The 11,130-nt window shown below is 47.8% G+C and overlaps 1 long non-coding RNA gene across 1 annotated transcript; it reads left to right on the top strand.

The window, feature by feature from the left end:
* Positions 1-4,484: 4,484 nt before the first annotated feature.
* Positions 4,485-10,183, top strand: LOC123572871 (uncharacterized). Its single transcript, XR_010586575.2, has 3 exons — positions 4,485-4,805; positions 6,307-6,499; positions 9,448-10,183. It is a non-coding gene; the product is annotated as an uncharacterized lncRNA (long non-coding RNA).
* The last annotated feature ends 947 nt before the right edge of the window (positions 10,184-11,130 follow it).

Genomic DNA, 11,130 nt, shown 5'->3' with positions numbered 1-11,130 from the left:
TGCAGGAAGCATGGTCCTTCCTTTTTCAGGAGCTCAGATGGCTGGGAAAGGCACTGTGCCCACAGAAGGGCATGTGGCTGCTCTAACCGGTCACGCAAGCACCTGTGAGAACGGAAGCCTGGAAGAACGGCTCTGTGGGCCTCAGGATGTGTTCCCTGGGGCATCAGCTGAGCTCAGACTCATAGGAAGAGTAATTTTCCAGAGTTGAGAAAGAACAAGCAAGTGACAAAGATTCCTAGCTTGGTCAAACATTAGTCAGGTTTCTTTTTTGAGATGGAATCTTGCTCTGTCACTCAGGCTGGAGTACAATCGTGCAATCTTGGTTCACTGCAACTTCTGCCTCCCAGGTTCAAGCGATTCTCCTGCCTCAGCCTCCGGAGTAGCTGGGATTACAGGCATGCACCACCATGTCCGGCTAATTTTTGTATTTTTGCTAGAAATGGGGTTTCACCATGTTGGCCAGACTGGTCTCGAACTCCTGACTTCAGGCGATCCGCTCACCTTGGCCTCCCAAAGTGCTGGTGGCGTGAGCCACTGCGCCTGGCCCATTAGCCAGGTTTCTGAAACTTCTATTAGGTCTACCTGTGCACTTCCATGTAAAATCTAGTTTTAGCAAAGAACTCCCCAGTTTCAGTGTGCAATTGTAATGCCCAGACCTTTTGTTCCCCCAAAGAAGACCACCAGAGTCCAGAGTCAAAGCCAAGCGGCAAGGATCTTTTACTGCAAGTTCGAACTTGGTCCCTCCATTCCACAGCATACAAGAGGGCCCCGAACAATGCGAGTGCTTGCTTTTTATAGCCCGATGTAAACAGGATATGTAAAGTTACAGGGGAACAAGGTAATTCTCTTGGTTACAGCATTACAATTGGTTAACATTATACATTTAGCATTTTTTATTGGTTCCCGCTGTGTCCTTATCGGAGATTTCCCAGGTGGTGTTTTTCTAAAGTTGAGAGATATATGGAGGAATGTGTTTGTGCTGGGCTCAGGGAGTTGAGAGAGATATATGGAGGAATGTGTTTGTGCTGGGCTCAGGGAGTTGGGAGATATATGGAGGAATGTGTTTGTGCTGGGCTCAGGGAGTTGGGAGATATATGGAGGAATGTGTTAGTGCTGGGCTCAGGGAGTTGGGAGATATATGGAGGAATGTGTTTGTGCTGGGCTCAGGGAGTTGAGAGAGATATATGGAGGAATGTGTTTGTGCTGGGCTCAGGGAGTTGGGAGATATATGGAGGAATGTACCTGATTTCTTTCACAATCACCCTTGATATCTGATCAGGCTCCTCATCCTCCCCCACCTCCCAGGGGCTGTCTGATCCCCCTGACCTGCCTTCCGCAAGAATCCGGTGAGGCCGGTTTAGCCAGAATCCCCCTGACTCCTGATGTGTCTCCTCACCCATTTTCCATCCACTGACCCCACCCTTTCCTTGGCTGTAAATCCCCACTTCCTCAGGCTGCGTTTCTGGTTAAGTCCAATCTCTCTCCTGCACTACAACAGTTTCTAACCCTATCGAGTTGGTCCTGAATAAAGACTTCTTTACTGTGTTTTAATAAGTATCATGGATCATCAAATTATTTATTTATTCATTTATTTATTTATTTATTTTTATTTTATTTTATTTTTTTTTTGAGACGGCGTCTTGCTCTGTCGCCCAGGCTGGAGTGCAGTGGCCGGATCTCAGCTCACTGCAAGCTCCGCCTCCCGGGTTCACGCCATTCTCCTGTCTCAGCCTCCGGAGTAGCTGGGACTACAGGCGCCCGCCACCTCGCCCGGCTAGTTTTTTGTATTTTTTAGTAGAGACGGGGTTTCACCGTGTTAGCCAGGATGGTCTCGATCTCCTGACCTCGTGATTCACCCGTCTCGGCCTCCCAAAGTGCTGGGATTACAGGCGTGAGCCACCGCGCCCGGCCCTTTATTCACTTATTTTTTACCACAGGCCACAGAAAGGTGCAGTGTGACAGCTCACAGGGGCAAAGGGTGAGTGTGCTTTAAGACAGGAGAGAAGGGTATGGGCTGGGGAGGGGCCCCCAGGGAGGCTGAGTAGGGCTGGATGGTGTGTCAGGGATGGGCTGGGAAAGAGTCCTTGTGCCATTCTAGGAAATTTGGGTTTTATCCCTCAGACATTGGGGAACCAGCACAGGATTTTAATAAGAGGAGAGGATTGCTTTCTCTTTTTTCCCTTCCTTGCCCTCTTTTTTCCATCCTTTCTTCTTTTCCTCCTCCCCGCTCCCCTCCGACCTCCACGTCTCACTCCATAGTCCAGGCTGGAGTGCAGTGGTGTGATTATAACTTGTGGCAGACTCTACCTCCTGGGTTCAAGCAATCCTCCTGCCTCAGCCTCCAGAGTAGGGACTACTGTCATGTGCCACCACACCCGCTACTTTCCTTCTTTTCTTCCTTCCCAACTTCAGCATCAGGTCTTAGGATGGGCAGGGTGCAGAAGACAGTGACAGCAGGGGGCTGGTTAGAAATTGCCCTCAGGAGCCCAGAGCACAGGTAATTTGGGCCTCAGCCAGGCACTGGCAATGGTGATGCCTGTGAGACAGAGAGCTAGTTAGGGAGCAGAAATCACAGGCTATACTGACCAAGTGGATTTTGAGAGAGAAGGGCAGAGTTCCAGATGGTTTGTATTTATTCTAACTCAGAGAACTGGATACATGAAAGAGAGTATATAGAGGGAGGAGGATCGGACCTAGGGGTCAAATAATCAGTTTGAGTCAAAAGGGGCTTAGAGTGCTGGTGAACATGTAGGCGAAGATGTCCAGAGGTCAGGGAGAAATTACAACAAAGGTAAGAGTTACTGCTGCTAAATGAAGCTGGGGGAGAAACTCCTTGGTCCAGCAACAAACATTTTAAAAGACAACTTTGAAAAGAGCACATAGTGAAGAGGACAGAGAAGGAGAAGACAGAAGAAACAGAGAACCAGGTCAGCATCTGCTGCTGGTGCTAAGAGGAAGAGGAGAGTCAGAATTGAAAACGGCATTTCTCATTCCCAAGTCATTAGTTACCAAGGGACGGTAGGTGGGATGAGCAAAAACTGAGTCCGATCCAGGCCTGAAGACACATGGAGAAAGTCATCTTAGAATTCTCTTTCAAGAGACTTATTTGGGATGAATGAGAAGGCGAACTGGAGTTGGAGGTGGGACTGTATCTTCTGAGATAGGAGCCTTGGCTGTGACCCACACAGTGTGTGAGGAGAGGTGTCACACCTCTTCCACCCCTACAAATTGACACTCTCATATTTAAAATCTGAGTTAAGGCCAGGTGCGGTGGCTCATGCCTGTAATCCCAGCATTTTTGGAGGCTGAGGCGGGTGGATCACTTGTGGTCAGGAGTTTGAGACCAGCCTGGCCGATATGATGAAACCCCATCTCCACTAAAAATAAAAAAAAAAAATTAGCCAGGCATGGTGGTGTGTGCCTGTAATCCCAGCTACTCAGGAGACTGAGGCAGGAGAATCGTTTTAACCTGGGAGGTGGAGGTTGCAGTGAGCCAAGATCACACCACTGCACTCCAGCCTGGGTGACAGAGTGAGAATCCGTCTCAAAAAATGATAATAATTAATTGATTAGCCAGACGTGGTGGGCACCTGTAATCCCAGCTACTTGGAAGGCTGAGGCAGGAGAATCGCTTTAACCTGGGAAGCTGAGCTTGCAGTGAGCCGAGATTGTACCACTGCACTCCAGCCTGGGTGTCACAGCGAGACTCCATCTCAAGAATAAATAAATAAATAAAAATAAAATCTGAGTTAAATGTAAATAATTGTGTTGTTCTAGAGATTTTTTTTAATATCACTGGTCATAAGAATTTGAGGAATAGCTAAATAACAAAATAGAGGTTTCTCTCTCTGTCTGTCTTCCTTTTTCCATAACAAGAGAAGCTCATCTTCTTATCTGGTCTGAAATCACTTAGGTGACATTTCAAAATGCAAATTAAGAGCCAAGTGGGCAGGTCCCCAATGCGTTGGATGGGCTGCAGCTGACTAGGCAGCCTCCCTTGAGCTCCCAGGACTTTGCTGAAGGGAGTGGGGTCAAGTTGCATGAGGAACTCAGGAAAACTGCTCCTCCTGTGCCAAGTTAGAGTCACCTAGAGAGCTTCACCAGAGTAGTTTTGACCAGGGATACAAAGCTCCTGTGACAACAAAGCTCCTAAAACTGAAAAAGTAAACATGAAAACAAAAATGTTGCGAACAGGGCTCAGCAATTACGAGGCTACATTCAGCTGGTGTTATCAGGCCTCTGAGCCCAAGCTAAGCCATCATATCCCCTGTGACCTGCACGTACACATCCAGATGTCCAGAAGTAACCGAAGATCCACAAAAGAAGTGAAAATAGCCTTAACTGATGACATTCCACCATTGTGATTTGTTTCTGCCCCACCCTGACTGATCAATGTACTTTGTAATCTCCCCCACCCTTAACAAGGTTCTTTGTAATTCTCCCTACCCTTGAGAACGTACTTTGTGAGATCCGCCCCCTGCCCCCAAAACATTGCTCCTAACTCCACCGCCTATCCCAAAACCTGTAAGAACTAATGATAGTCCCACCACCCTTTGCTGACTCTCTTTTCGGATTCAGCCCGCCTGCAGCCAGGTGAAATCAACAGCCTTGCTGCTCACACAAAGGCTGTTTGGTGGTCTCTTCACACGGACGCGTGTGACATTTGGTGCCGAAGACCGGGGTCAGAGGGACTCCTTCTGGAGACCAGTCCCCTGTCCTCACCCTCACTCCGTGAAGAGATCCACCTACGACCTCGGGTCCTCAGACCAACCAGCCTAAGGCATATCTCACCAATTTCAAATCGGGTAAGCGGTCTTTTCACTCTCTTCTCCAGCCTCTCTCTCGCTATCCTTCAGTCTCCCTGTCCTTCCAATTCCAGTTCTTTTTCCTCTGTAGTAGAGACAAAGGAGACACATTTTATCCGTGGACCCAAAACTCTGGCGCCGGTCATGGACTCAGGAAGGCAGCCTTCTCTTGGTGTTTAATCACTACAGGGACGCCTGCCTGGTTATTCACCCACACTCTGGTGTCTCTAGATCACCATGGGACACCTGCCCTGGTCATTCACCCACATTCCCTTGGTGGAAAGTCAATTGTGGGGATGCCTGCTTTGGTTGCTCACCCATGTTGTAGCCCAGGGCTGCTCACCCACCGCCTTCTCCGTGTCTCTACCTTTCTCTTTAAACTTGCTTCCTTCACTATGGGCAACTTCCGCCCTCCATTCCCCCTTCTTCTTCCTTAGCCTGTGTTCTCAAGAACTTAAAACCTCTTCAACTCACACCTGACCTAAAACTTAAATGCCTTATTTTCTTCTGCAATACCGCTTGGCCCCAATACAAACTGGACCGTAGTTCCAAGTGGCCAGATTTGTCTATCCTACAAGATCTAGATAATTTTTGTCGAAAAATGGGCAAATGGTCTGAGGTGCCTGACGTCCAGGCATTCTTTTACCCATTGGTCCCTCCCTAGTCTCTGCCCCCAATGCCACTCGTCCCAAATCTTCCTTCTTTCTCTCCTTCAGTCTCCATCCCAAGCTCTGAGTCCTTTGAATCCTTCTTTTCTATGGACCCATCTGACCTTTCCCCTCCTCCCCAGGCTGCTCCTCGCCAGGCCGAGCCAGGTCCCAATTCTTCCTCAGCCTCCAGTCCTCCACCCTATAATCCTTTTATCACCTCCTCTTCTCACACCCTGTCTGTCTTACAGTTTCCTTCCGAGACTAGCCCTCCCCCACCTGCCCAACAATTTTCTCTTAAAAAGGTGGCTGGAGCTGAAGGCATAGTCAAGGTTAATGCTCCTTTTTCTTTATCTGACCTCTCCCAGATCAGTTAGCATTTAGGTTCTTTTTCATCAAATGTAAAAACCCAGCCCAATTCATGGCCCGTTTGACAACAACCTTAGATGTTTTACTGCCCTAGACCCATAGGGGCCAGAAGACTGTCTTGTTCTCAATATACATTTCATTACCCAACCTACTTCTGACATTAAAAAACGCTCCAGAAATTAGATTCTGGCCCTCAAACCCCACAACAGGACTTAATTAACCTCGCCTTCAAGGTGTACAATAATAGAGTAGAGGCGGCCAAGTAGCAATGTATTTCTGAGTTGCAATTCCTTGCCTCCACTGTGAGACAAACCCCAGCCACATCTCCAGGACACAAGAACTCCAAACGCCTGAACCGCAGCTGCCAGGGCTTCCTCCACAACCTCCTCCCCCAGGAGCTTGCTTCAAGTGTCGGAAATCTGGCCCCTGGGTCAAGGAATGCCCGCAGTCTAGGATTCCTCCTAAGCTGTGTCCCATCTGTACAGGACCCCACTGGATATCAGACTGTCCAACTCGCCCAGCAGCCACTCCCAGAGCCCCTGGAACTCTGGCCCAAGGCTCTCTGACTGACTCCTTCCCAGATCTTCTCAGCTTAGCGGCTGAAGACTGACGCTGCCCCATCGCCTCAGAAGCTTCCTGGACCATCACAGACGCTTTGGGTAACTCTTACAGTGGAAGGTAAGTCTGTCCCCTTCTAAATTAGTATGGAGGCTACCAACTCCACCTTACCTTCTTTTCGAAGGTCCATTTCCCTTGCCTCCATAACTGTTGTGGGTATTGACAGCCAGGCTTCTAAACCTCTTAAAACTCCCCAACTCTGGTGTCAACTTGTACAATGCTCTTTTAAACACTCCTTTTTAGTTATCCCCACCTGCCCAGTTCCCTTATTAGGTTGAGGCATTTTAACTAAATTATCTGCTTCCCTGACTATTCCTTGGCTACAGCCACACCTCATTGCTGCCCTTTTCCCCAGTTCAAAGCCTCCTTCACATCCTCCCCTTGTATCTCCCCACCTTAATCCACAAGTATAGGACACCTCTATTCCCTCCTTGGCGACGATCATGCAACCCTTACCATCTCATAAAAACCTAATCACCCTTACCCCACTCAAAGCCAATATCCCATCCCACAGCAGGCTTTAAAAGGATTAAAGCCTGTTATCACTCACCTGTTACAGCATGGCCTTTTAAAGCCTGTAAACTCTCCTTACAATTCCCCCATTTCACCTGTCCAAAAACCAGACAAGCCTTACGGGTTAGTTCAGGATCTACGCCTTATCAACCAAATTGTCTTGCCTATCCACGCCGTGGTGCCAAACCCATAAACTCTCCTATCCTCAATACCTCCCTCCACAACCCGTTATTCTGTTCTGGATCTCAAACAAGCTTTCTTTACTATTCCTTTGCGCCCTTCATCCCAGCCTCACTTCGCTTTCACTTGGACTGACCTGGACACCCATCAGCCTCAGCAACTTACCTGGGCTGTACTGCCACAAGGCTTCAGGGACAGCCCCCATTACTTCGGTCAAGCCCAAATTTCTTCCTCATCTGTTACCTATCTCGGCATAATTCTTCATGAAAACACACGTGCTCTCCCTGCTGATCATGTCTGGCTAATCTCACAAACCTGAACCCCTTCTACAAAATAACTCCTTTCCTTCCTAGGCATGGTTAGGTACTTCCGCCTTTGGATACCTAGTTTCACCATCCTGACTAAACCATTATGTAAACTCACAAAAGCAAACCTAGCTGACCCCACAGATCCTAAATCCTTTTGCCACTCCTCTTTCCATTCCTTAAAAACAGCCCTAGAAGCTGCCCCCACACTAGCTCTCCCTAATTCATCCCAACCCTTTTCATTTCACACAGCCAAAGTACAGGGCCATGTGATCAAAATCCTTACACAAGAGCTGGGACCATGCCCTGTAGCCTTTCTGTCCAACTTGACCTTACTGTTTTAGGCTGGCCCCCACTCCCTTGACTGTATCTCTCTGATCCACCTAACATTCACTCCATTTCCCCATATTTCCTTCTTTCCTGTTCCTCATCCTGATCACACTTGGTTTATTGATGGCAGTTCCACCAGTCCTGATTGCAACTCACCAGCAAAGGCAGGCTATGTTATGGTATTTCCACATCTATCATTGAGGCTACCACTCTGCCCCCTTCTACTACCTCTCAGTAAGCCGAACTCATTGCCTTAATTCAGGCCCTCACTCTTGCAAAGGAACTACACGTCAATATTTATACTGACTGTAAATATGCCTTCCATATCCTGCACCACCATGCTGTTACATGGGCAGAAAGAGGTTTCCTCACTACGCAAGGGTCCTCCATCATTAATGCCTCCTTGATAAAAACTCTTCTCAAGGCTGCTTTACTTCCAGAGGAAGCTGGAGTCATTCACTGCAAGGGCCATCAAAAGGCATCAGATCCCATTGCTCAGGGCAACGCTTATGCTGATAAGGTAGCTAAAAAAGCAGCTAGCGTTCCAACTTCTATCCCTCACGGCAGTTTTTCTCCTTCTCATCTGGCCACTCCCACCTACTCCCCCACTGAAACTTCCATCTATCAGTCTCTTCCCACACAAGGCAAATGGTTCTTGGACAAAGGAAAATATCTCCTTCCAGCTTCACAAGCCCATTCTATAATATCATCATTTCATAACCTCTTCCATGTAGGTTACAAGCCGCTAGCCTGCCTCTCAGAACCTCTCATTTCCTTTCCATCGTGGAAATCTGTCCTTAAGGAAATCACTTCTCAGTGTTCCATCTGCTATTCTACTCCTCAGGGATTGTTCAGGCCTCCTCCCTTCCCTACACATCAAGCTCAGGGATTTGCCCCCGCCCAGGACTGGCAAATTGACTTTACTTACATGCCTCAAGTTAGGAAACTGAAATACCTCTTGGTCTGGGTAGTCACTTTCACTGGAAGGTAGAGGCCTTTCCCACAGGGTCTGAGAAGGCCACCACGATCATTTCTTCCCTTTTGTCAGACATAATTCCTCGGTTTGGACTTCCCACCTCTATACAGTCCGATAACATACCAGGCTTTATTAGTCAAAACACCCAAGCAGTTTCTCAGGCTCTTCGTATTCAGTGGAACCTTCATACCTCTTACCGTTCTCAATCTTCAGGAAAGGTAGAACGGACTAATGGTCTTTTAAAAACACACTTCACCAAGCTCAGCCTCCTACTTAAAAAGGAGGGTCAAGGATAGAGCCCAAAAACTCACCAACCAAGCAAGTAATTACGCTGAACCCCCTTGGGCACTCTGTAATTGGATGCCCTGGGTCCTCCCAATTCTTAGTCGTTTAATACCTGTTTTTCCCTTCTCTTATTTGGACCTTGTGTCTTCCGTTTAGTTTCTCAATTCATCCAAAACCGTATCCGGGCCATCACCAATCATTCTATACAACAAATGTTTCTTCTAACCCACAGTATCACCCCTTACCACAAAATCTTGCTTCAGCTTAATCTCTCCCACTCTAGGTTCCCACATTGCCCCTAATCCTGCTCGAAGCAGCCCTGAGAAACATTGCCCATTATCTCTCCATATCACCCCCCAAAATTTTCACTGCCCCAACACTTTACCATTATTTCATTTTATTTTTCTTATTAATATAAGAAGACAGGAATGTCAGGCCGCTGAGCCCAAGCCAAGCCATCATATCCCCTGTGACCTGCATGTACACATCCAGATGGCCCGAAGTAACTGAAGATCCACAAAAGAAGTGAAAATAGCCTTAACTGATGACATTCCACCATTGTGATTTGTTTCTGCCCCACCCTAAGTGATCAATGTACTTTGTAGTCTCCCCCACCCTTAAGAAGCTTCTTTGTAATTCTCCCCACCCTTAAGAAGGTTCTTTGTAATTCTACCCACCTTTGAGAATGTACTTTGTGAGATCCACCCCTTGCCTGCAAAACATTGCTCCTAACTTGTCACCTGTCCCAAACCTGTAAGAACTAATGATAATCCCACCACCCTTTGCTGACTCTCTTTTCGGACTCAGCTCACCTGCACCTAGGTAAAACAAACAGCCTTGTTGCCCATACAAAGGCTGTTTGCTGGTCTCTTCACATGGACACACATTACAGGTGTGTGTCTGGTGCCATGGTGGACACACCCCTCGGACCCTGCCACCCTGGCACAGGGGGTGCTCTGGGAGACACAGGCTGGAATTGGACTGCATTGCAGCCAGGTGGCCTTGAAGACCCAGAAGGGTGCCTCCTTGGGCAAACTTAATGCTCCCCCTAAAGGGGTCCTTTGAAGAGCCGCGTGGCTTTCACACAAAGGGTGTGGGGCTTAATTCCAAAACGTGGGCTTGGGTATCACGGAATAAAAGCAAAAGAGGGCACAAGATATGCATTTTCATTATGTCTACTTAGTGAAGGGTGGGCAGACATTTTCATTATTTTTGGTTTTTTGTTTGTTTGTTTTTGAGACAGAGTCTTGCTCTGTCACCTAGGCTGGACTGCAGTGGCGAGATCTCGGCTCACTGCAACCTGCGCCTCCTGGGTTCAAGCGATTCTCCTGTGTCAGCCTCCCGAGTAGCTGGGATTACAGGTGACCATCACCATGCCTGGCTAATTTTTGTATTTTTAGTATAGACAGGATCTCACCACGTTGGCCAGGCTGGTCACAAACTCCTGACCTCAAGTGATCCACCTGCCTCAGCCTCCCAAAGTGCTGGGATTACAGGCATGAGCAATGCGCCCGGCCCATTTTCATTATTTTTAAACAAAGGCGAGCAATTCACTTTCTCAGTGCCCACCTGAAGTAGAGAACCCCAACCTCTTACCATGAAAACAGATAATCTGTTCACTGAGCCCCAACGATAAAGCAGCCAGGGTTGAGTGACGGGCTATTGCAGCCTTCCTGTCTGACTCCTCCCACCTAACCATTCCTTCAATACACATACTCCTTTCTTTCCCAAGTCCATTACCTCTTCCAAAAGCAATGTAAGATCCGCCCAAGAACAGAGGGAAGTTCTTTTCCTTCCCGTTACCTAAGCAACCTGAGGGCAAAGTTCTTTAGATTATGGGCAGTGCTATTCTTTGGGTAACTTGATCTCTGCTTATCAGCTTTAATAACTTTATTACACAAAATACCCAGCCTTGATGAAGTAACGAGGACTCACTAACTGTGGTGTGACTAACTGTTTCATTCATTCTACAAACTTTTTTTTTTTGAAACGGAGTCTCACTCTGTCACACAGGCTGGAGTGCAGTGGTGCGGTCTCAGCTTACTGCACCCTCCACCTCCTGGTTTCAAGCGATTCTCTTGCCTCAGCCTCTTGAGTAGCTG

The sequence above is a fragment of the Macaca fascicularis genome, chromosome 4, assembly GCF_037993035.2.
Source record: "Macaca fascicularis isolate 582-1 chromosome 4, T2T-MFA8v1.1".
Classification (NCBI taxonomy): Eukaryota; Metazoa; Chordata; class Mammalia; order Primates; family Cercopithecidae; genus Macaca; species Macaca fascicularis.
Note: the sequence above shows the minus strand (reverse complement) of the source record. Positions and strands in the feature narration are given on the sequence as shown.